The 26,495-nt window shown below is 39.9% G+C and overlaps 1 protein-coding gene and 1 long non-coding RNA gene across 2 annotated transcripts in view; both read left to right on the forward strand.

Moving 5' to 3' along the window:
- Positions 1–26,495, forward strand: part of TAFA1 (TAFA chemokine like family member 1) — a 223,269-nt gene that overhangs the window by 182,775 nt on the left and 13,999 nt on the right. The window lies entirely within an intron of this gene.
- LOC133216974 (uncharacterized) lies at positions 16,020–17,875 on the forward strand. The gene is made up of 2 exons (XR_009726769.1): positions 16,020–16,486; positions 17,285–17,875. It is a non-coding gene; the product is annotated as an uncharacterized LOC133216974 (long non-coding RNA).

A 26,495-nucleotide genomic window follows, 5' to 3' on the forward strand; every position in this document is an offset into this window, starting at 1 on the left:
TGATTAAGTAAAAATGAGAAATGTTGTTACGTTGCGTGCTCTCTCTAAATTAGGAGACAAGAACCTGAAGTTGTTCTACACTGAAATTTTAAAGAGGCAGCAATCAAATTTTTGTAAGAAGAATACACATCATTAATCCTTTTTACTGTTGAAGTGAGTTCAAGAAAAGAGTCACTGATTTAGCACTGGGATTGTCCACTGTGTTGAACCACAAGAATTAATCTGGCAACTGCAACTAGAGGCAGACAAAGTCAACAAGTGTTTAATTGATTTCAGAGAATTGATTATCCATAAAATTGATCACAGGCACATTTCCAGTTCCTCCTCTCATAATACAACCAGGAAGCTCTAGGACCCAAACCCCTCAGTAGTTTCTCAGCCCATAATTTGTTTTGCGGTGATTTTCAAGCATTAACACTACAGAATTGCCTTACTTTTAGGAATCAAGTAAGTACATTGCAAGCAAGGGATTTATTTCAAATCTTAGACTTTGTGCTGCGGAAGGGTGTTATTGAGCATGTGCATAGCCTGCAGGTTTTGGAACAGGTCTCTGTATGTGGGTGTCAGAAAGCAGTCTCAAAGGAAGCATTCCTCTTTGGGAGTTGTTTTCATAGACCATTCAGTTTACTAGAATAACTGTTCAAGGTTAAGCAGGCACAGGTGCTTACGTAGGTTGGCAAAATTCAATAATATATAAGAAATTGCTGCCTTTCCCTTTTGAAACTATCATGCAAAAGACAGAGGTATGGAAAGGAGCCATGCTCTATGCGTTAAGCATCCTTGCCCTGTGTCATTAGTACCTATTCTGCAGGCAGATAGATTGCTTTTAATATGTGGTCTTGTGTTATCATTTCCTTTTGATTACAATTCCTAGGCAGCAAGCATACAGCACAGTTTTCAAGATGCATGGGCATGGTCAGTACATATTTTTTTATCTTCCTAATGTACCCAGCACTCACAAACAGCAAGGTGAACACATCAGCACAAACCATCACTCAGGAATGAAACTCAGCACAAACCATCACTGAGAAGCAAATGACACTGTCCTAACTGAGGACAATGGCAAATCTCCCATTAACTCAAATGAGAGTAGAAGACATATCTCTATATAGGTTTTATTATTACAAAATGCCCTCTCCTTTTTCTTCAGACCCCTCCACGAAATAACCATCAAATGCGGTTGTATGTAATACAGTTATGCAAATACCAAATGAACTCTATTTCCTTTGGAAATTTCCTTTCCTCGTCTTGAAAATTGCTAACTGGATGAACATATTTAAAAACAAGAGTGCCTGTAGTCCCTGTTAAACAAAGGAAACCAAAGCCCATTCACGTAATGAACATTTGTCTCACATTTGTGAGATCATTATCCAGGGACACAGATACCTCTTGTCCTGAGCAGGAAGGGGGACAGGAGGGTGATGGCTGCTTTGAACCATAGAGCACAGGAATGAAACAGTAAAGAAAATCCATATAGTTTTTGACAGGTTGTGTTTCCTCTGGGATTTAGCTGAGCAGCAAAGGCTGGGCCTCATTGTTGCACTGGTGCTGTTCATTTCTCTTGCTTGTCTTTGTACTGTGACGAATTTGTGAATGTGAGGCAGGGAATCAGGCAAGGAATCTGTGGCAGAGCTGGAGAAGCATATGGTTCTCTCTATCACAGTGAATGGTCCCTTCCTGGGATGGATGTACAGTTCTGTCCACTCAGCTTCAAGAAAGAAGGTGCATTAAGTTATGGGATCCGATGTGGAGAAAGACTGGCTGCTCAGTATAGGCAGTCTGTACCAAGAGAGACGTAGGGCAGCAAAGGGTGATATTTTCTCTCCCCCTTCCTACTGAGGAGGGGAGTGATCAAGCAGCTTCAGTGGGCACCTTGAATCCAGCCAGGGTCAACCCACCACAGTGCTTTGCCTGTAACATAAAACAAATTCATTCAACCTGGAAAAATAAATCTTATCAAATCACATTGTTTGCAAGTAATTACATTTCATACCAAATAAAGGGTGAAGTCTGGGGGAGCTGTATGATAGTTTTTTAAAGGCAATTTTTGGAAACAAAAATGATTTGTCAGTGTTGTGACTTTATCAATATAAGAAGGGGGGATAAATTTGCCAAGCAGATACATGGAAAAGTTTCATCCCATTTTGAAGTCTTTAGTTACAGTTTGACTTTATTTGATACAGTAATTTTTTTATTGTTTGGCTGGATCACATTGATATCCTTTTTTAATCCATTTATTTGCAATAATATGCTGATGAATCAGTTTTAGCAGTGGAACCAATTAATTCTCCGTTGTATGTATTGACTTAGATTTTTTTTAATCTATTCTGTTTGTCAGAGATGGCAGTGCTGGGCTTCCCTGGCTAAGCAGTAATGACTAAGCATTGCAGGATCCATTTCTGCTGTTCCTCTGAAACAATTCTGTGAGGTCATTGCAAAAAAAACCCCAGCATTTGCAAACACAAATTAAGTATAGTAGAGCCTTGCTACCTGGCTTCCATTCTTCAAACAACCCCTGGTGCCCACAAGTGGGGATTCTAGCATAAGGTATCACTTTGAGTTTGCAGATTTCCCAGCTGAGTGTGGTCATTACGCTGTGCCTCACCTAAAATAAATCCACTGCGCAGGCCCGAAGGGTTTACCCACACTTGCAAAGCCCTGCAGCGACAGGCGAGGGACGAAACGGCAGGTGATAAGGTGCACTGGAAGTCGCAGACCCAACCCTGCATGCAGGCGGTTCAGGACATTGGTCGCTCAAGTCTGACCCAGGAGATGACAGTCTTGTTCGGCAGCATCTTGAATGACCAAGCAGCCTTTTTCAAGGACAGCACTGCTTGCTCCATATGGAGAGAGGCCTAGAAAAGGTGGCCTAACCAAAGCTCATCTCCCCCTCCACCTGGTTGGCTAGCCGCGGCCAACAGGCATCTTCTATTGCGGTCAATTAAAAACAAAGAGTCAAAGGCATACACCTGCCTCCAAAGGTGTGTCCAGATTGACACTCGCATGTTGGAACATCAGAACCATGCTTGATACAGTGAACAGTGGGCGTCCTGAGCGCCGTTCTGCGCTAATTGCCCATGAATTGTCACGTCTTAACATCGATATCACTGCACTCAGTGAAGTTCGCCTTCATGAGGAAGGTAGCCTCAAAGAACATGGTGCTGGCTATACACTCTACTGGTCAGGCAAACCCAAAACTGAAAGTCATCTTTCTGGAGTTGGCTTCATGATTAAAAACTCCATAGCCTCCAAACTTGAAAATTTGCCGATAGGTCATTCCGACCGTATTATCTCCTTACGTCTTCCACTGCACAATAAGCAACACGTTGTTCTTTTCAGCATATATGCTCCAACTCTGCAAGCTGACCCTGCAGAAAAAGAAAAATTCTACTCCGACCTGCGTCACCTCACTCAGAAAGTTCCTATAGAAGACAAGATCATAATCCTTGGTGACTTCAATGCCCGAGTAGGTAAGAACTTTGAAGCCTGGAAAGGAGTACTAGGCAAGCACGGTGTTGGCAACTGCAATGATAACGGTCGTCTCTTACTAGAGTTCTGTGCAGAGCAACAGCTTACCATCACCAACACTATCTTCCAGCAGAAAGACAGCTGGAAGACAACCTGGATGCATCCATGATCTAAACATTGGCACCTTATTGATTATGTTTTAGTGCGCCAGAGAAATATTCGTGATGTCTGCCAGACCAGAGTGATGCCTAGTGCAGAATGCCAAACAGACCACCGCCTTGTGCGTTGCAAACTTAATTTCCACTTCAAGCCCAAACCTAAGAGGGGCGGCATTCCAAGGAGGAGGCTCAATGTCGATAATCTTCAAATAGCTGCAGTGAGGCACAGCTTTCAGGCTAACCTTCAAACTAGGCTTGAAGACCAACTTATAGATTCTTCTCCTGAAGCGCTTTGGCAACATATCAAAAACAGCATCCTGCAGTCCTCCGTAGAATCCATTGGGTTCTCCTCAAAGAAAAACAAAGACTGGTTTGACGATAGCAACCAGGAGGTCCAGGAATTGCTGACAAAAAAGAGATCTGCTCATCAAGCACACCTCGCTCAGCCACTCTGCCATGTAAGAAAAGCAGCCTTTCGTCTTGCATGTAGGAAACTCCAGCAGAAACTTAGAGACATCCAGAACAAGTGGTGGGTCAACCTAGCAGAAAAGACTCAACTATGTGCAGATTTGGGTGACCACAGAGGATTCTATGAGGCTCTGAAGGCAGTGTATGGACCCACATTCCAGGTTCAAAGCCCCTTACTTGGTGCAGATGGCCAAACGCTTCTTACAGATAAAATCTCCATCCTGAATCGTTGGTCTGAACATTTTCAAACCCTCTTCAGTGCTAATCGTGTAGTCCAAGGTGAAGGAATCCAGCACGTTCTGCAACATCCGGTGAAAAACGAATTGGATTTGGCCCCTACCATGGGAGAGACTCTTAAGGCCATACAGCAGGTGAAAACTGGCAAGGCAGCTGGGGTTGACGGAGTCCCACCTGAAATATGGAAGCATGGAGGCCAAGCACTCCACGCTAAATTTCATGAGCTAGTTTTGTGCTGTTGGGAACAAGGCAAAATACCATCAGACTTTCGTGACGCAATCATCGTCACTCTGTATAAGAAAAAAGGTGCCAAGTCAGACTGCTCAAACTACCGTGGTATAACTCTGCTCTCCATTGCTGGTAAAATTCTTGCAAGAATACTGTTGAACAGACTAGTACCTGCTATCGCAGAAGAGCTTCTACCTGAAAGTCAGTGTGGTTTCAGGGCTAATAGAAGTACCACAGACATGGTATTTGTTCTCAGACAATTGCAAGAAAAGTGTAGAGAACAGAATAAGGGGTTATACGTAACTTTCGTTGACCTCACCAAAGCTTTTGACACTGTGAGCAGGAAAGGCTTGTGGCTGATCTTAGAACGATTAGGTTGTCCCCCCAAGTTCCTGAAAATGATTATTCTGTTACATGAGGATCAGCAAGGCCAAGTCAGGTATGGTGATGCACTCTCTGAGCCTTTCCCAATAACCAATGGTGTGAAACAAGGTTGCGTTCTCGCACGACCTTATTCACAATCTTCTTCAGCATGATGCTCCAAAGGGCTACAGCAGACCTCGACGAACAAGACGGCATTTATATTCGATATCGTACCGATGGTAGCCTATTCAATCTAAGGTGACTGAAGGCCCACACTAAGACCCTAAACCATCTTGTCCGTGAACTGCTCTTTGCTGATGATGCCGCCCTTGTTGCCCACACAGAAGCAGCTCTGCAGCGTTTAACATCTTGCTTTGCGGAGGCGGCTGAGGTTTTTGGGCTGGAAGTCAGCTTGAAGAAGACAGTAGTCCTCTACCAACCTGCACCCCAAGAAGATTATCGCCATCCCCATATTACCAGCGGCGAGTCAGAGCTTAAGACAGTTCAGCAGTTCAGCTATCTGGGAAGCATCATTTCCTCGGATGCCATGATCGACAAAGAGATAGACAACAGAATAGCAAAGGCATATAGAGCCTTTGGAAAACTCCATAAAAGAGTCTGGTGTAATAAACACCTGAAGAAAAGTACAAAGATCAGTGTCTACAGAGCCATTGTATTGTCTACTCTTTTATATGGGTCTGAATCATGGGTCATCTACCGTCAACACCTGCAACTCCTGGAACGCTTTCATCAGCGCTGCCTCCGTACAATTCTAAACATCCATTGGACTGACTATGCGTCTAATGTCACTGTCCTCGAACAGGCAGGGGTCACCAGCATCGAGGCCATATTGCTGAAACTGCAACTGCGCTGGGCAGGGCACGTCTCTAGGATGAAGGATCACCGCCTCCCCAAGATCGTGTTTTACGGTGAACTTGCCACTGGTAGCCGCAAGAGAGGTGCCCCAAAGAAGAGATACAAGGACTCCCTGAAACAATACCTTAGCCTTGGCCATATTGACTACCATCAGTGGTCCACCTTGGCCTCCAATCGGGAGACTTGGAGGCACACCATACATAATGCCGCTGACTCCTTTGAGAGCTCACGAAGAACTAGTCTCGAGGAGAAAAGACAATGCAGGAAGAATCGTGTCCCACCTGTTCCACCCAAGGAGACCTTCTGCTGTGCTTTTTGTAGCCGGATTTGCCTATCCCACATTGGCCTTCTTAGTCACCAGCGCGCTTGTAGTAAGCGTGGGTAAATGCCCTTCCCAAATCTTCGTTCGCGAAGTCAAGCCATGATGATGATGGTGGTCATTAACACATGGCAGGATAGGAACTATGATCAGAAATGATCTGTAAATACAGTGGACATGGTCTAGTTGTATTGTGTGTAGTCAGTTTGGTAAATAAAATGAATGGGGGGGAGTTTTGAAACTCCTAACATTCAAATGTGATTATGTACCACCCAGATTGTGTTTTACAGTTACTGTTTGCTGGCACTGAAAACCTTTTGAAACCTGATGCAATTTCCTAATAAAAGGATCAAATTGACAAACCAGGCTGAAGGCTTATGCTTATGAATGTAGCAACCTTTATGCAAAGGCCTTTAGTGAAAACTCCTGCAAGTGCGTGCTGTATTGAATCAGTATAAATCAGAAATAATCAAGAACACTCGTTTGTAACAAGCTTTGGGTTAAACCTTTTCCATGTGAACCACTTCCATTTAAGCTCATTATTTATGGTAAGCATAGCCACACTCTTCATGCATTTTGCATATTCAATTTTCAAGCCAAAATATAGGAGCTGCATTAGCTTCAGTCCTCCCAGCAGGTAATCAGCCTCCTGCAATATCAAACCTTATGTCACCAACAGTAATAGGCTGAAATAGTCAGAGCCTCGTAAGGACTGTGCCTGCCCAGTTCCTATTAAAATTAATGGGCACTGGGCATCCATTCTCTCTAGGGAGCTTGGGAAATACCAGCCAAAATGTAGTTGTAAGTGTTAACCTTTAGGAAGTTAGTGTTGGCAGCCTCCCACTGCTCTGTACCACTCTCCAAAATCAGTAGCTGTGATGAGGCATGAGAGCCTCAGTTTGATGGGACCATGTCCTTAGAGGCTGCTGGTGGGGAGCAGCTGTAGGCAATTTGCACCTTGAGGCTGTTTTGGCTGAGCACAGAAGGCAAATTGTGAGGTTGCTCTGCCACTTGTACCAGGAACAGCCTGAAATGAGTGTGAAGGGTTTTTTTCTACTCCCCAGTTTTCACAGAAGAAGAAGCCAGTCCCATAAAGGTCAGTAGAGGCAGTGTGAAAGGCTCTAAGTATGATGGAATACAGAAGTCTGGGACACAAATGCCAAAAATATTCCAGAATAACTGTTAAAATAAACGTGTTTGGTATAGGAAAAAACCTGCCTGTGAATGCTTTTATATATTAAGCCCTGTAAGGAACTTCTGCCCTGCTGATTTAACTTTCTTTAATTAGGGTTTTTTCCCTTTCCTGTCTATATTTGCAAAGAAAAAGAGTCTGGCATTTGAAAAGAAATAGGAGATTAGAATAATTTATTATTAGATTAGTATTAAACCAGTAGAAATAGCAATAGGAATTCATGTTTATAAACAATCTCCAGGTCTAGCCCATACAGATGATGACCTGTGAGGAAGTAGTGTTACAGGAATAAATTGGCTGTGGTTTAGACTGAATGATTTCAATCCAGCTAATAAATTCTTAGTAGTGTGTGCCTGAAATATTAACACAGAAGTTGGAGAGCAAACTGTCCCCTTTTAAAGTTTTTTCACCAAATACTTCTAAAATAACCAAAGTGTAATCAACACACTCAGCTAACAGATTGTTCATGGACACAAAATACATTCCTAAATCAAATAAATTGCTAATTGTGAAGCATTTGCTAGGCTCTGCTTACATAGCATGAGATAAGAAGCAAATATAACACACTGGTCTCTATTACTGACTGCTGCTAAAAATGCAAAGCTATAAATGTGCTCTTTCAATTTCAACAGTGCATCATTAGTAGGAATCCTGCAACGACCACCTGGATCTTAATGACCTGTTACACTGCAGCTTCACCACCCCTGTGAGTGCCAGCTCTGTTTTTTTGGTGGATACCTGTGTCATTTTAGGAAGTAGTAATTGTATTTTGCTGCATTTTTCTGCATTTTTATTCTGGTGTTCTTATTTTTTACTTTCTCTTTCTAAGTATGACTGTCTAATAATTATGGACCTGGAGGAAATGTGTATCCAGATACATTAGCAGCGCTGGCAGACCTCAGAAGAAGCAAAAGGGCCGGCCACAGCCCTTCCTGACTCTGCTGAGTCTGCATGTTCTGAGCAGAATTATGGGCAAGGCTTACTGCAGTATCCCTGCACTCAGAGTATGGATGGTGTGCTTGTTCTGCTAACTTTTCCTGAAATAGTAGGACTTGCTAAATGTAGCCTTCTGTAGAATACAAATCAGCTACGATAGCGTCGTGTCCTGCTTGTACAACAAGTTTTGGTTATGTCTACTTTCATATTTGCTCACTTTGTGGCATACTGCGATATGTCAAAGAATGTAGATGCCTCTGCTTCCTACCACATTTTTTCAGCTAAAAAGGACAGGTGCCTGGAATTATTACAGTATGGGTTTTGCTTGTTTTTTGCACCAAGAAAACAACACTGCGGTTGAGAGGTTGTTGCCAGGAGTTTTGCAGAGTCCAAGGGGGCTGTACTTGCACTCCGAAGTCTAACAAAAAACCCCACAATCTACTAGTTTATGCTGCAAAACAAGGCAGGCATCCAGCAAGGGCAAGAACACAGGCTTTGTGTAGTGGAGAAAAGAAAACTTGGGCTGTGGGCAGCACAGGAGTGAAGAGAGGTTACACTGCAGAGTGGGAACAGACTTGCTGTGTTAGGAATGCTGGATACAGTAAATAACCTCAAACATTTGGAATGTTTTTCGTTTTTAGAAACCTCAAAGAATGTGCAGTAACTGAATAGATTAAAGATGTGTACTATTCAGATTGCTGTTACTGTGTCTGTAAAGGATGCGATAAAAATATATAGCATGGGAGGAAGAGAGAGAGAGCAGACCCACAGCTCCTGTTCTACTCAGTCTGGGGAAGCCATAACATAAAAGGAGATATTGCTACAGCCTGTTTTCCATTCCCATCCAAAAATACTCTTCCTTCCAATTTCTCTTTGGTGTCAAAATAAATGAAAATGTTTCATAGTGATTAATGGTGTGCTGGCTTCACAGTGAACGCTGGTGGGGATACAGCCCATCAGTGGAGAGGATATTTTGAGAAAACCTCATCATATTTTGTTTTCACTTTATGCTGACATGTTGAATTTTGGCAAAAAAAAAGTGATGAAATTCAGCCAGTTACATAAGCATCCGTGTGTGCACATAGACACACATGGGGAGGGAGAACCACTTGGAAATTCTGCTCCTGGAAGGAGACACCTCTCAGGAGAAATTGCTTGACACATGCCGGACTTTGGTTGCTTTTGCACTTGGTTTGTTCTCTTCAAGGGTTATGTTTGCAAGGCAGGACTGTGGGAGCATCCCTGTGGTCCTCAAAACCACTCAGTGTTGCATGGCACTGTGGGAACAGCCAGCCACTGGGAGGCAAGTTGATAGGAGATAAAGGCTTACCTGCCCCTAACCCTACCTCTATGCATATCGTCACGTGCCATCTTTGAGGACAGAAAACAGTAGCAGATGCCACAGCATCCCTGTTTTCTTTGGGAGACTGTCTTAGTTATTTAAAAAGTGCTTTCAAGGTTTTGGGAAGAGGACTAAAACAACCTGCACCCTAATTCAGATCAACTCAGAATGTTGTCTAGTTTTTGATACAGCTTGTTATACATAAAGCCTATATGGTATTTTTTCACCTAGAGACCTTAACTATTATGTACAGAAAAGAAGGACTACAACATAATATTGTTTCTTTTACTACCATTGATCTTTAGTTTTCTGCTTCAATTTTGCTGTGTAAAATAAAGGTGGGTTTTTTGTACTGCTGTGTATGTGAGATGTTTAAAACTTGCTTGAGAATTTGATTTCTAGAGGCTTCTGTAAGGCTGAGGTTGTAGCTTATCTAATATTTTGACACAGTCTAAACTCTGTGTTGTAAAAGTTGATTTAGTTTTAAGCTGTTGTTTTGACCACTACAGTGAATAATCCAATTTTTAATTATTTTAGATAGTATTTTATTAATTTTATGTGTTATTTACTTAGAATTTAGTTGTATGTCATTATCACAATTTTAGTGGAAGGGACACTGGAGGAACCAAGCCTTGCTGGAATAGATCATTATCCAGTGTAATGTATTGATCAGGTCAAGCAGTAAATTAACAGGAGCAGAACACCATTAAATTTTGAACTTAATTGCCTTCTACTCTTAATTTCTATTGGATATAATCAATAGGTGCCAGAAGAAAGTTAAAAGAGTTATTTAGCAAGCTGCTACTTCCTTCAGAATAATGGAAAACTACTGTTTCATCCTCTAGTTGATGCAAATAACGTGCAGTTCAAGTGTGGTCACTTAAGCATTTTATCAGACTCACTTTTAGTTTTGTCTTGATTAATCTTCATCCTTTCCAGAAAGAAATGTGATTTAGTGATGCAAGCTGTTCTGTTTTAGCTGCCCCTTTGGTCATTGAACTTACAGAGGTGTTTCAGCAAAAGGTCCCTTTCCTTCCAGGATCTCTCCAGCCTGTATTTCTGTCTCTAGTAATGCACACATAGAGTGTCTTCTGAGGGATATTCTCAGGCCAGTACCTTTTAATATAGTTTCCTTTTCCAAGTAAAGGCCATAGCCTTGGTCTTGGCTTTTCTTTTTCGTTCTTCTGCTAGCTTTTTTGGACAAGTTGCTCATCTTTCTTATTTTCCCTTCCTTCAAAATACTAATCAATTGCCTTCACCAAGGTCTGGTGTCAACCTGATGAAGTCTCTTCTAGGACTTCCTGTGCTGATGACACATCTTGTTCTCTTCTCCAGCCTACTGTTCAGTTTGTTACTTCTTGTGCTTCATGTTTCCTTCTGTAGTAATATCTTTACTCACTGTTGAATTTAAGTATTGCTTATCCTGCTGTAATGTAAAACCAGTTCCTTATAAATCAATATCTCAGTGCTGTTATTATTTTTACACCTCTTTGAACACCCTTTCCAGTACCTAGTCTTCTGCTAATAAAATGCTGCAAAGAAAACACCATATTTCAGGTGGGCCTCTGCCAAAGCTGTATGCCCAGTATCACTGCCCTGTGGAATCACAGGGACATTAAAAAGCCATGGAATAGAGGATAGACATCTGATGTAAATCAGAGTATTATTGCAAACTTGGTGGGCCTTGGAAGCTGTATTACTGAAACAGCACATAGAGTAAAACAGGCCAAGATAATCATACCTCATATTTCACAGTAGTGTCAGTTCTGTGCCAGTGGTGCTATTCCATATTTATAGCTTTATATTGGCATAAGGCAATTTACATTCAAGCAAATGGGAGTTTTCCAAGAGTGTTGATTCAAGTTCTTGTTGAGAAATGAGTATGGCTCCTTTTGCACATCTTTACGGCGAAATAGCAGTTAGAGAAGAGTCTACTTGAGATTTTATGAAGTGGTGCATAATGAAGCACCAAATGGATGGACCTTCATAGAAGTGTAATTTTCTAAGACATCTGACCTATGCTCCCTCTGAAAACCAAATATCTTCAGGGAGTGGCAAGTTACCCACCTCAAAATAGAGTTAACACGTTCAGCGAGTCTTGCTCTGAAATCTTGACCTACATCTCTCCACAGTTCTCTCCATTATGAAATGTGGATTACAGGTATTTTACTGTGAGCACACTTGATTTTATTGAGGTCCAGTTTATTTGAAGAAAACATTGCTTGCTGTCTATGCAAATTCAGAAACAGCCATCATCAAAAGAGCTGAATATGAATTTACCTCTTTGACAGTTATTCCTTGTCACATTATTTTGGTTAACAGGGAATTCATCACAGGGGAGAAGAAAAAATAAAGCTTCTTGACAGTTACAAGGAATTAATGGTGCTTACAATAATGTATTTTCCAAGGGAAGGCTGGAGGGCAGGGTTTGACAGCAGTGAAGCTGTTCCACATACAGTGACATCCTGTGACCATCATTAGCCTGGATTTTACCTTTATAGAGGGAAGACTTGTTCATCTGTGTAACTAGCATGAATTGTGCAAGGCTTTGAAGTCGCAGCTCGCAGGAGAGGTTGAAATCCTCCTGTTCTGATCATTCTACCTGTGCCCACCACACCACTGCACCTTGCATTTTGAGGAGACAGAAGAGTTAGTATTGTGCCTATGGTATATTTAGGGAACTGAATCAGAAAGCCCAGGTACCCATGGAAGCCTATGGCCAAAAAGGAAATGGGACATGGGACTAATTGAGTATTCTGTCCAGGGTGGTGTTGGCAATTATAATAGCATTCCCCATTTCCCATGGCAAAGAATTTCTGCTTGTGTTTCATGCTTCTGCCAAGAAAAAGATAAAAGGAGATTTTTCTCTATGTCACTGAGGAGAATCCCCTTTTCATCCGGATGAATTATGCTGTCTTCAAGACACCAGATTAATCTGTCTGTGATATCCCTTGTGTATTGATTCTGGACTAACACATATCTGTGTTTGTTCTTTCATGATCAAATAAAAAGCTGACTCACATGTTAGTCCTTTTCTGCTACCACTGCCATGAAACTATCTACATAAAGAGTTCAGTCCAGCTGGAGAGATACAAATAGACTGCTCACTATGCGACCAAAGATTTGCTGTGCACTGGGGTAAAGTTTCACCTTGAGTTGCCTCACAAGAAGCCTCTGGAGGAGATACTTTAAGCATTTGACACAGTTCCCTGAAAGGGCAGCAAAGAGAGGCAGCTTAGATGGCATTTTGATGTTGTGTCCAGTCCTCTCTTGAGCCTTCTCTGGCTTCTTCTGAGTCTTGAAAGGGAAGTAGCCACCCATAACATGCAGCATCCCAGGCCCTCTCCAAAATTCTACATGAGATCCCTATGCAGTGGTGGATCCCCAACAGTTTTGGGGTGAGATGTGGATAGTAAGTCAACATTTATGTTAAGGTTGATGATGAGTGTAGTTTGGCTCAGTTGAAGCTTGTTGTCTGACTTGCTGTCATCGTAAAAACCTTGTGAGCTACAGATTATTGCATTATAGGTATGCACAGTAGGAAAGGCAGACAAGGTAGGAGCTCCAAGATACACGTGAATTAGGATTAAATGGAGCAAACTAATTCTCAATCAGATCCAGTCACCATTAAAATGAAGAAGATAGAAAGAGACAGAATCAAAATTAGTGAGATAACAGATTGCATTTCTGGTTAGGAAGAAGACCTGTGTTATGAAATGCTGGTGAATTTAATGTTCAGTTCTATACTTATTTGTCATACACATTGTAAAGCATATTTACAGTCATCACCTTCTAGTTGAATCAGGGCAGTGAGCTTTTGTTTTTCTTAGAGTACTTTATGTTTTATAGCTTAGAGCCTTGGCAGAAGTCCATCTATGGTGAAGATTCACATTGGTGTTAGGCTGGGGACTGCAGTTGTTGCTGTTCTGTCTGCACTCTGCTGTGTTTGTGGAAGGATCAGGATTGGAGCTGTGAGAGTTTTCTCATGATCTCTAAATCCAGAAGTGCATTTGCACCAGTTTTATCCCTAGAAAATCATCCATTGCTTACAACTTACTTTCCTGAGAAATAGACAAGACATACTGTAAAGCAGGCTTATTTTGTTCATGCTATAATACAGTATATGCTAGATATGGTATAAGAAATTATGCTAGAAGGTAACTCTAGTTATGACCCCAAAAACCCCACCACATAACAACAAATCTCCATTCCCCACAAAATTAAGGAAAAAACCAACCAACCAAACAAACAAACCCAACCCCAGCTCTTTGGAGGCTTTTCAAGATAGTTCTGGGACTTTCAGATAAAGATAATGTATTCCTTGCATAAGTGCTCGAAACGAATGTGTTGGCTCTATGCATAAACTGTTTTCAAGTCTGTCTTGTCATTCAGTCTAAAGAGTGTTTCAGTGGCACCTTGGTGGAATTTCTCAAAACACTGGTGCTGGCAGATATAAGATGCCCTGCTTCAGCTGAAGGGCTGCCAAAAGGAAGCTTTACTATCAGTTTCCTGACCAGCAGAACTAACAAATTGTGGCTGCAGGAAAACTGTATACCATGCTGCAAGTGGGAATTTCTTTGTGCTGCATCACTGGATATAAAATGTGAGAGTGAAATGCTGTCACTTATATGCACACATCTTCAGACAGTTTCAGCAAAATCAGATTTCTAGATCTTTGTCCTGAATGATAAGCAAATGCATTTGATAAAAATACACTCAACATCCCTATAAATAACAATTTCTCTTTTTGCCTTTGCAAACCATCATCAGAAGGTTTTTCTTCACTTCCTCATTCCTTATCCTTCATCTACCCACAGAACCATAGCAGCATGCATGTAAAAATGCATAAAAATTTCAGCCTTGCAATTTAAATGTCAACTCTTCAATCTTATTGCAGTACATTTCGACCCTCTTTTGCATATGGTATGGTTGACTCCTTACAATTCAAGTTTTCTTTAAAATGACAGAAGATGCATCTGTGGCCCTTTCTGGTAGTCCCATTTGTTACTCTATCCTTGCAGAACAAAAAGGTAATGCAGCATGCTATGCTGAAAGATCAGTCACAGACAATCCCTTAAGGATATTAAATAGATAGTTATGTTGTCATTGTGAAGCTGATCTGACTCCGCTTCGCTAGAGTTTAGCAAGACCTCACTGAAATGCTGCTGAGATTTAGCTTCACTGTGGTATAATGAGGCATTTCTGCACGGCAAGAGGATGTTGCAAAGGTGTGTACCTATTGCCCATGTTTTTCAGTGCCCTGAAAAAAAGAAAAGATGGCAAAGAAATATAGATGTGTGTGCGTGTGTGTATATATATATATATATATATATATATATATGTAATCTATTTCACAGCTTTCTGGTTGTCTAGGTTTTTTTTTTCTCCCATCCTGTATAGTTTCCTCAGGCTTATATTAAGAGGAGCTGTTTGCAGTCATGCTGAGTGATGATTTGGGGGGTGTTGCAGACTGTTGTAGAAAGACTCAGAACTCACACACAGCTGCACTAATGAAGTTGCAGGCATAGCCTGCTCCTCTCTCTTACACTATAGCACAAACTAGTATTTAGGGTCTCACTTTCAAAGACTGAGGGCTTCCAGTGAGTCCTCTAAATTCTGCATATGGACATCTAAATTACTTGCCCTCGGTGGTTTTCTAAATTAAAAGTTACAATTTAAAACAAAAAGCACTAACAGCTGTACCATTTGTTTTCTCAGAGTCATTCCATTTGAAAGTAATAGCAAATGCAATTATTTAAATAAGTTTACATAACTCGTTACCTTTTGAAGAATTTCCTTCCAAACAGTAATAATAAATGTACATGTGTACACTGAGAGCTCTCTCGGGTCAGACTTTTTATTTGAAAAACTTTATTTTTATAGCTATATAAAATGTTACAGCCATTCTTAAAGAATTCGTGAGTGCCTTTTTATTTTAGTGCCCACAGAAAGTGGAAGGAATTTGCCAGAAACCTCTCTCAGACAAAGAGAATACAAATACAACCCAGTGTTTCCACTGAAGGATAATGGATATTTTTACCATTTCTGCCCACGTCCTTCAGAGCAGCTTGTACAATCCATAATGACACAGGGACAAGAAGGTACTTTCGCTTCCACCTTGGTGGGATTTTACTGTGCCAAGGTATGGCTTGGAAACTGCTTTGAGATCCTTGCAGTGGAGGTGTTAAAAAAAACGCAGGAACTTGCTGTGGTGTGATGATGCACCGACTTCGCTGCAGCATGATCCTACCTGTTACTACAAAAGCCTTTGGAGGTCAAAAGCTGGCCTAGTTTGACTATTTCTTTGACTTTTTAATGAACGAATGCGGACACTGTTTGAATAATTCAGTAATGTTAAAATGTAAAATCTTGAAGCACGTCAGCCACTAAAACCACTTCTTTGCTGAAGAGATTCTGCATTTCCCTGGCCGGGACTGGTGCTCCCTGTGAGGCAGAGCTGGAAAGTCTCCCCATGAGCTTCCAATGTAAAATTGAAGTCTTGAATACTCCCTGGCCATGAATTGAGCCCCTGAGTGCACAGTGACTGAATATTCATTTTGTCCTTTCTTCAAAAAAATACTTAGAATTTAAGGTACAAGAATAGCTCCATTCATGAGCTGCAATGTGAGACAAGACTCTGTTGCCAGTGCCATATCTACATTTCTTAATAAGAAGCGAACAAAGCTGATGTATTACAGTGTATAAAAATAATGAAAAAAGAAAACCAGAGAGAGAAATTACCTTTTTTTCATGAAGTGACATGGGTTGATTATAAGCATACACATTATTTCTCTTTGTTGTTCACTTTATTGTGCAGTCTGAGAGAATAAGGAAGCCATGTGCACCTGTATGGCTGGATGATATTAGGGTTTCAACATTTGGAACAACAGATACTTAGGGTAAAACTTTCCCCAGATTCGAGCTGAACTATTCAGCACACACTTAGCTGTCATTAATCTTACATGCAGAGCCAGGCTTCTCATATTTCAAAATCTTTGGAGAGACAGCTTTTTAATCTATATTTGGTTCTTCTTTTTCCCCCCTCTGAGATTGGTTTCTCTTTGCATATAATGCTGTACTAGTTTCAATTTGAACAGAACCCTGAAATAAAGTAGTTGAATATGAAACCTTGGCAGAGAGAAAGGAAACAATTATCTTGAAATTCCTTTTCTTTCTTCTTTTTTTTTTCTGAGGCATTTTAACTTGTTTCAAGCAACATATTATCTTAATCACAACAAGAGGGCATATATTACTGGATGGGGCATAAATTCAATTAATCTCAGCCATAATTCTCCAAGAAATTCATTTCAATATAATGTAACACCTTTAAGTATCTAAATTACATCAGCTGAAGGTGGTTAAGAAGAGAAGCAGAAGCAGGAGCTGCCCAGCAGCTTCTGGTGGTCAGGTCTACCTCTGTCACCAGCTCTGGCATCTTCTGCAAGCCTGGGCACAAAAATGAAGAACAAGGAAAGGAAAATGCCAGGGGAAGCTGAAAAAGATGTCTGTGAGAGCAGCAAGTAGCAGGGGTATATGGTTTAAGCTTATTCTCAAAAATATATGAACTATAACAGCCGCAGGTTATGAAGTATTTCCATCAGAAGTTTCTGGCAGCCAGGAGCAAAAATTTTAAGTGGTTTGCGTATCTTTCTGTGCTCTTGTGATAATGATATAGCTGTCGGTTCCTTATTTTGTAGGTCATTTGTACAGCTCATCTTCTAAAACCTCTCTGCTAATACTCAAGAAGGATATTACTGGAATCCCAAGCTCCTTGCTATTTTACAGAGTTGAATCTGGACACATGAAATACGAATTCAGCAACGTGTGCTGCCAGACAGCATTGGGAATGGACTGGGAACTGACTGTTTAGACTCATGTGTATGTGTGTGTGTATATCTGCAAGACATGCATAAACTACTCAAATGCAGATGTGTAAATTTTACCATTAAGTGTTTGCATTTCTTTGCTTCACCATTTCTTTTTATTTTGCTTCATTTAGCATAGATTATCTCTGTAAATCTGGCCACTAGTCAATTACTCAATTCCTTTTCAAAGGAAATAATAAGAAAGATTACAAAATTTATGAGACTAGCATAAATCACAGTATCTTCCCCACCTGAGAATCTGACTCTATAAAGCTAGTTACTTTCTTATTTATAAAGGTAATTATTCTATTAAAATTAATAGTAAAATGAATACTGCTGTGACTGAATTACATGGGATAAGCGTGAAATACTGTGATCTGTTCTGCTATGAATTAGTAATTATAGTGTGCTCAGTTAAATTTGCATACTTTCCTCTCCTTCCCTGCTATCCACCTTGGTTTAGTTGCTAAAGCTCTCCGCAGGGTTGGAGCTGGAGATTGCTAGTGTTTTATGCAAGGAGGAACTGTTTGCAGAATATAATCCCCCTGAGTTTTAAGGTAGCAGAAGAACTTACAAGAAAAGCATAGTTTTGTTTGTTATTTGAAATATCTGTGATCGTTTTTCTAAACGTTTGTTTATATAGATGAGGTGAGGAAAAACAAAGAGGGGAAAATATCTGTCTCCTTTTCAGCTGTTATTTCTCTGGGAAAAGTTTAGCTTTGTGCTAGGACTTTGAGTTCACACTGCCTGAAGCAGTGAAAGTAGGTGGTATCTCAAAGGAACAGTGCTCAGAATAGGGAGATCCAGTACTCATTCAGGAGCTCATGGACCTGCAATAGCTTCTGTTTCAGAAAAAGCTGCCTGCATCTTTTTGCACTTAGGTGGTTCGTGGGAAGTTTAGTTAATCTTGAAGAGGATAAGTGGTAGTGGGGTGAAAGGCAGCCTTTCCCACACACATATTGAGAGGCATACCTTGAGCCATAGAAATTATTAACTAGAGGAAGTCAGGAAACAATACATTTTCAGTGATATATGGATGAAGGGCAGAAGTGACATGTGAGGTCCAGACTGATTTCTGAGGATGAGAGCAAGCCTACCCAGCACTAGCAGGCAAATTTTGCCCTGCAGCCTGTACAGCCCTACTATGCCTGGGTACATGCTTAGCTCGGCAAGGTGGGCTTATCACCTCAGCACAAGTTAAATAACCCTCAGTCTGATAGAAATGGGTATATGGGAGGAAACTGAAATAGAGAACAACTACCCTTTGATTTGCAGTAGCCTGAATCTGACATCCTTCAAGAGTCCTATGAGAGCCATGTGTTCAACTTGGCTTCAGAGGCAGAGGAAGGAAATCACTGCTGCCCAGGCAGCCTGGGAAAGCCCTAGCTGGGTGGATTCCTGTGAAGTAATGACGTTCTTAATAGGATTTTATTATTATTAACCATATTAGGATGGTCACTGGCTGATTTAGATAGCTTATGCTTGATTAAATAATAACCTGCTCTAAATGATAAATGCAAACTTGTCCAAATGTATGAAAACCTGTTTTAACTTTCCTGGAATAGCACACAGCCGCAGTCCCCTTCCTACGGATTGATGTGCCTATAATTTCCTGGATCTTCCTTTGAGCCCTTGACATCTCTGGTTACTTCTAACTTTATAGAAGGTTATGCTTTTTTAATTCCTAAAATAGCCTGTACAGCGCATAGCTTAACCAGCTCAACAGAAACACTTTTTCACCCTAGGAAAGCAACCTCAGACAACTTGTAAAAAGGTCATGTAAACTTTAGATCCAAGCCATTATTTTTAATTCATGTGGTGTATCCATGTTTCCTAGCACCTGAACAGTCCTTCCTGCAAATTACATTCTTTTTGTGAATATAAACAGTTTATTAAAACTGCTGTATTAATTATTTAAATGAGTTTATAAATATTTGAGGAAGCCTATGCAAAAGGCACTCATAATAAATTATCGGTTTCTACTTCAAGTTAAATTACAAAACTCTGAAGACTACCTTCTGTAACAAAGCAATTTCTGCTGCCTGTTATCACAAGGGACAGAGCATTATATCTAGGAAGCAGATATAACAAAAATCAGCACCTAAAGTTTAAAGTGAAATAGCAACATTTCTGTCTTAGAGGGTTGGTACTAAATGTGATACACAATCAAGTACGTGGGCATTCGGTTATTCATGATTAGCGTCTTATGAGAGGAGCCATCAGTTTGACTTTTTGATCACAGGTGTGGAGACTGAATTAATAAGCAGAGGGGGAGAGAGGTACTGAGAAGACTCCTGGAGCAAGTGCAAGAAGGAATCACTCACCCAGATCGATTGATTAAAGGAGAAGTCAGATACTGTAAGTGGTACTGGCAAGAATATCAATCCTACAGCTCTATGGCAGATCAAGCTCAATAATGCAAGGGAATTTTTTATATGTGAAGGTAGGCAAAACCCAAAATTAAATAAAAAAATGTCAGAAACAAGATAGCAAATACTTATCTGGATAAACATTCCTGGAAATTCTTTTCCAGATGGGAGGAAGTTTCTGCTTTGGAGTTCTTAGTTTTGCAGTGTTGGTTGCTAAGGTAAAGACTCACTTTGTAGACATTTACATCTTTTGAGTCCTAGTGCCCATGTTAATGTCTGTCTGTCAAGGACATTGAACATTATAAATGGCAGGTGCCAAGCAGGACTGAAGTGTGCCTGCAGAATTTGGGTAATGGATAATTCAACTGATTAAATAGAAAGAGATGTCCAGTGATGATCCACTTTGCTATGTGCTTCTTTCTTAACTGTCCTATGTTCAAGGAGCCTCTTGTAGATACATGAGTTTCTGGAGAACTTGTTAAAGTAAGTTCGTGGTCATACAAAATAGACCAAATGCAAAGCCTCAAGCTGTGAACTCGTGATGGTTGATAAAAAGGAGCACTTCACTGGCAATTCACTAGCCAGTTTTTTTCCCTATATAATTTACTTTTAACTATCAAGTATTTGTGGAGGTGACTATTTAGAAAGAAAACCCTGCTATTTCAATCTTGTGGGGTTTTTTTAAATGCCTTAAAAAGATGAACAAGGAGTGTTACAGAATTTCACCTAAAACAACTTCTGCTTCAGTTTGCTAGTAACTATAGCAATTCTCAGTGCCTTTGTTTAGCTATTCATCTTTGGAGGGGTTTCTGCTTCCATACACTTTGCAACTGGCAGAGCTGAACGTACTCTGCAAAGCATTTTAAGCTAATTCATGCTCAGATTTGTAAAATATGTACTGGGCATGCTCAAGCTCCATTTACATTCATTTTGTATGAGCATTAATGAGATCAAGTAGAACAAGGACAGATGTTTGTGAAAAATAAAAAGTTAAACTCCTATTTGTTGTGATGAGAATAGGGCTTACGGCTTCATAGCTAAGAATCATCTGAGCGGAGTGTGAATGAGATTCCTGGAGTATCTGGAGTCTAAGACTCGCAGCTCTTCCCATCTGGTTATTTTTCAAGAGCACATCTTCTGCATTACATAGCAAATAATGATCCTTGCATAAATTCAGGATTATTCACTCCAAGGACAACAGAGTAAGGTCATCTTATCAATTATTTGTAGCAAAGACTTACCTAGAAGCGCAACTCCTCCAAGGTAAAAAAGGGGGGGGAGAAACCACTGTAAATGGCAGCGAAATTTCATCTTTTAAAATAATACAACTCAGGGTTAAATTGAATGGAGGCAAAAAGACATGAGCTGTGCCAATACCAATACAGGCATGAAATTTCAAGTACCCATTAACAGACTTCTCAGCTCTGTAAAATGTTTCAGAGTAAATAAGCATTCTGAGCACTGAAGGAAAACATAATTTCAAAGAAAAGCTTGTCAGTTAAGGTCAGTTTAATATCCACTCATGAATTTCACGTTTTTAAGTCTTGCTGATAAGCTTTTATAATTGAGTTACTTCTCTTATTCCATGCATATTGAAGCAGTAATTAAGCTATTATATGAGATACAAAGTATTGTGTGCTCGATTCATCAATTTTTGTTCAGTCTCACAGTTCTTGTTCGATTGCACTGGCATTGTTACACTGAAATATCTCCAAATCTATCATGTCAAGATTATGCATGATGTAATTTGTAATAGTAGCTAGGGATTTGTTTACAAAAACAAATGTTTCTTTAATCTTTAAAACAAAATTAGACTTGTCTTACAGCACAGAGCAAAGAGATTTGAATGAATACAACACTTTTAATAAATCAGTAATTACCTCATGGAGTGGCAGTTGGCTCATTTAACCTTTGAAAACAGCTTCTTCCACACAGAGTTTAAACTGTGCCCTTGTGAGATAAATTTTGAGAGCTAGTCTGTGGAGATTTAAGTGCTCTATAGGTGCATTATTTATACGACAGAAATCCTCTATTCATAGAAAAGAATTTGGAGCACACTGTCTTTTCACAGTAGAGATAAATGCAAGTTAATTAAACTATCTCCTAAAAACATTTGCAAACTCTGCCACTTGGTACCTCTGTTCATAAAGTGGCACACCATGTGCAAGTTCATAGCACCAACGTTAGGACAATAAAACCTCCTTTGGTTTGCAGTGCGAGCTTGTTGGTTGGAGGGGGTTTAAATTACACTCCACCAGCTGCAAACTGGTCTGCCATAAACAAATTTCTGTAGTTGATATGGTCTGAAAATTGTTGGTGGGTACGGACAATGGCAAAAGGCTATTCCCATCCTTTCTCAGAGCATCCTGGATCATCCATGGGTTACGCTCATCAGGGCTTCGACACACATTGCTCTGCAAATTAACCAGACACATGCCAACAAACAGCTAATGAAGGCTGTTGTTCTTCTGCATGTGTGTAATAAAATGGTAACAGATTTGTGCAGATTTTATTAGGTTGGAGGACACAGCATAATTTTCAGGGGAAAAAGAACATACCAAGAACTAATCACAAGTCCTTTAATTGCCAACTGTGGACAAGTTAGTTTTACTGCTATTAAACAGGCCAAAGACATGTGATGGTGGGTGTTAGTATTTTTCACAGAGAAAACCAGTGACAATAGCTTGCATTTGAAAACAAACAAACAACAATCATTTTCTCCTGCAAAAAAAACATGTACAAAGTTAAAATATGTGTATTTCATTGATTGATAACGCATAATTACATTATGTGTTATTAATTTCTGTAGATTCAGTGGAAGAACTTGCCTTATATATTTATTTACTGGAATCTTCTTTGTAGACTGGAAAAAACAAGAGACAAATACTACACTATTTATACCCAAGCAGTACACCAGAATTTAATTTCATAATTGATGGCTATCCAGTATATTATGCATGCTTTGTTATGCCTTATAAATGCATTAGAGTTCTATAATTTATTCATTTTCAGTGGTTTTTCATAGAGTACTTTGCTGCTAAGCTATGATTCTGGCACTTCATTCAGTCAAAATCTCGTCATAGACTTTCACCCTTCAGAGCCCATCTTGCAACATTTCCCTTCCACCTCACTAAACCCAGTCCCCTGCAGCTCAAGGGATTCATGTTTGAGCAAATGCAACTTTTAGAGGCATCAGATTTGGTCTAAAGCCTGCAAAAACTAATGAGGATTATTTTTCCTGTTTCTTCGGTAGCTGCTGGCTCAGAATCTAAGCACAGATCATTGGTTTATAATGCAAAAGCAGGCAATAATTGTTCCTCTTGGGTGTTTCTTCCACCAACATGAGGGACTACGGCATAATAATTATATCTTTGGTTCAACACTAATTTCCCAGAAATCCTTGGTTGTGTGAGCAAACATCTCCACAACAGCATCAAGACCACAGCAGATCATAATCTATATATATTTATACACACACACGTATATATGTGTGTGTGTATATATATACACACATAGACATACACATACATATATATGACTTCAGGTACTTGCAGCCACCAGAGGAACGGTGTTGGAAGGCCACCCACACACCTCTCTACCTCCTGTATCCTTATCTTAAGGCCTGGCTTTTCTCTCTCTGTATTTCAAGTCATTAATTTACTTAATTAATGCTATATTATTAATGAAAAATTAATATTGCATGGAGACATTTTGCTTCTTTGATGGCACACCAGTCCTCAACTCTGGTCTGAAACATGTGTGTGAATATTTATAAGCCACTTCCTATTGTCTTTGCAAAAATGTATAATTATGCTGCAGTTCTTTGGCATTTCATTAAATATATAACAATAAGATTAAGCTTTCACTAGGCTATCTAGAAGCAGTTCAGATAGGGTGTAAATAACACTGCTACACTGCACAAATATTTTATCAGCCTGCTTTCAGTTTTGCTCTGTAGCAAGGGATGGATTCAGTTCCAAACTTCAGTAATAAATATGCAGCAATGGGTCTCCCTAACCTACAAAAGATCAGTTTTCCCCATACAGGTTGGGAGAGGACCCTCTGTTGCCTGCATTCATTTCAACTCCCTGCATATATAAGCATTTCATGTTTTCATTAGTCTCATTAGCACTCAGTGTCAGCAGGTCATTCTCCAATGACCCACTGTCTTTGCAGTGAGGTTATGTCAAACAACAATAATTTCATACACATAAAACTACAAATAAAGGTGGGCAGCTTGACGCTTGCTTTAGGTGTGTGTTGCTGTGCATGAATTCAGGAATCGCCAAGAAAATATGTAAAGCTATGTCCTAGCACTCTAGAAGGTCACAGAATACACTATGTGCTTTTGGGAAGACAAGTTTATCAGACATGATTTATTTTATCATTTCATGTCCTTCCTCTCTGCCACAGATATCTGCAAAAACCTATACTGTTGAGGCTTGCACTGCTTTTCATTGTAGAAATCAAGTTTCCGCACAGATAATACAATGAAGGTTCAGTTATAATATCAACTATGATCCATAGCTGTCAGAGGAAAAATGTCAAGCATTGGTCATATCTGAGCTCAGTGGAATGTGGAATAATTAGAAAAGCCAACAATGCCTTTTGAGTACAGTATTAGCAAATGAGAGCAGAGGCTGAGAGCCAGCTACCAAACACAATTCTACCAACCTGGGATCTGCTGACATCTCTGGCAAGGAGGGCTCCAACCCATTGGCTTCATTTTTTTTATTACCTTAAAATCTGTGACTTTTAAAAGATCTCACTAATTGAACTGTGTGGCCCAAGAACAATGTGGATTGCTTTTCACTGGCCTGTACTTACTACAACTGAGATCTCCGAGATCTACCCAACTCCAAAATAATTATGCAAATTCTACAGGTCTTAAAATCTGGCTGTTTTTATCTGTGTACCTAGCTAACAAAACTGAATTTTTTTTACCTCTGAACAGCTGTACACACTTTATAAGTACTCAGAGGACTTGAGTACTGTCATTTTTAATGTACTCATGGAAGTGAAGATGCACGTTCACTCACCATGAAGGTGCCACCCATGAGAAATTGTGGTCCTACTTCAGTGATGGTTGGCCCTCAGCCATATGTCTAAGCAACATTTGTTTCCAAAGGTGCAAAGAGAAGGACATGGAAAAATGACAAAGCTTCAGCTTTCAATCCTCCCAGCCTGAACAACATTTTGTATGAAATCCCCTTTTTTAACAGACCATCTCTATTCAGCTGAAAATCGGACATATGCTTACAAGACTTCTGGCAGAATACAGACTTCATATAACTATGATGTTGTTATTTCTTACTGTAGTACCTAGGAAACCCAGGCTCAGCCCAAGCACCACTCTACTAGTTACACGTATGCAGAAAAAAGGTAGTCACAAACTGCTGCAGTACAGTGTTGGAGCTCAACAGGTGAGAGGTGAACATACAAGGAAACAAGGCAAAAAGAACTCATCCTCTTAAGTAAATAAAATTACAAATGGAAAAGTGGTGCAGCAAGGGGATGATTTACCTGGAGTAATAGAGAAAGTCAGAAAAAGAGCTGGGATTAAACAAGCCTCAGGAGTTTCTGATTTCCAGGTGATTAGCCAACACCATCTCTTATCAATCATATTGTTATGAGGGAAATATACAACATGCTTATGCAATTTTTTCCAATTTAGCTAACAGTATGCTAACCGTTCGAGAGTGGCAATGGCAGTGGTTTTTCACTGATGAGTCTTCTCATGCTGTTGAATTAGCAGTCTTTTTGCTGGTTTATGCAGATCTCAAGTGGAAATTGCTCATGGATTCCTTGCATCTAATCTGCCCTTTCATATCTTATTAGTATATTTGAGTGCAGCCCATAGGGTTGTTAATATATGTTACACTCTTAAAAATAACCTACTCTAGCTGCTGAATATGTTGCAATGAAAAAAAACAAGGATTCTGGATGGAAGAATATAGAAAATCCTTCAATTCATTCTGGTTTCTGCCAGTGAATTAATAAAACATTGGTTAAATACCTGGAGAATACTGCAAAGAACAGAAAGTACTAACAGAAAAAAATAGTATAATGATCTCTTTTTAATGTTTACTACCATTAAAAATATTAAATTAACTCAGCAAGACTGTATCTGAAAAAAATAGGAGACCTGAGACATAATTTGTCAGATGGATTGCACTGTGTTTGCATTTTAAACTGGAGAAATGTCAGTTTTCCTCAAGTTATGAGAGGTCTGTTATCAAAGTCAGCAAAGTATTACACTGTGTGAGCATTAGATTGATGCTTCTAAAATTGACTAAGATTGAATTAAAGCAGATAGTTTGATGGACTCTCTGTAAGATCCTGTATTTCTCCTAGATAGCATTATTCAACCTGAAATCTTTTGTTTCAGGTTTGTACTCTGTAACTTACCAGACTTCTGCTTTACAGCTCCCGGAGTAAAGAGTATCTGTGTCTGTCTGTGAAATATCTTTTATATAGCACTTTCTTTCACTACATTTTCTTATCCTCCTAGAAAGTGTGTTCCCACACCCATAATTCATTCCACACCCCATGACATCCCAATAAAGTAAGAGAAATCAGATGTCTCATTCGATTCTCTGAGATTTTGTTTTATAAAGAATAGGTGAGCACAGAGTCACAGATTCTGCTATTCCAGTTTGTGCCTTTTTTACAGG

The sequence above is a fragment of the Neopsephotus bourkii genome, unplaced genomic scaffold, assembly GCF_033783945.1.
Source record: "Neopsephotus bourkii isolate Nb327-2 ecotype Australia unplaced genomic scaffold, CSIRO-AGI_Nbou_v1 NB_1080, whole genome shotgun sequence".
NCBI lineage: Eukaryota > Metazoa > Chordata > Aves > Psittaciformes > Psittacidae > Neopsephotus > Neopsephotus bourkii.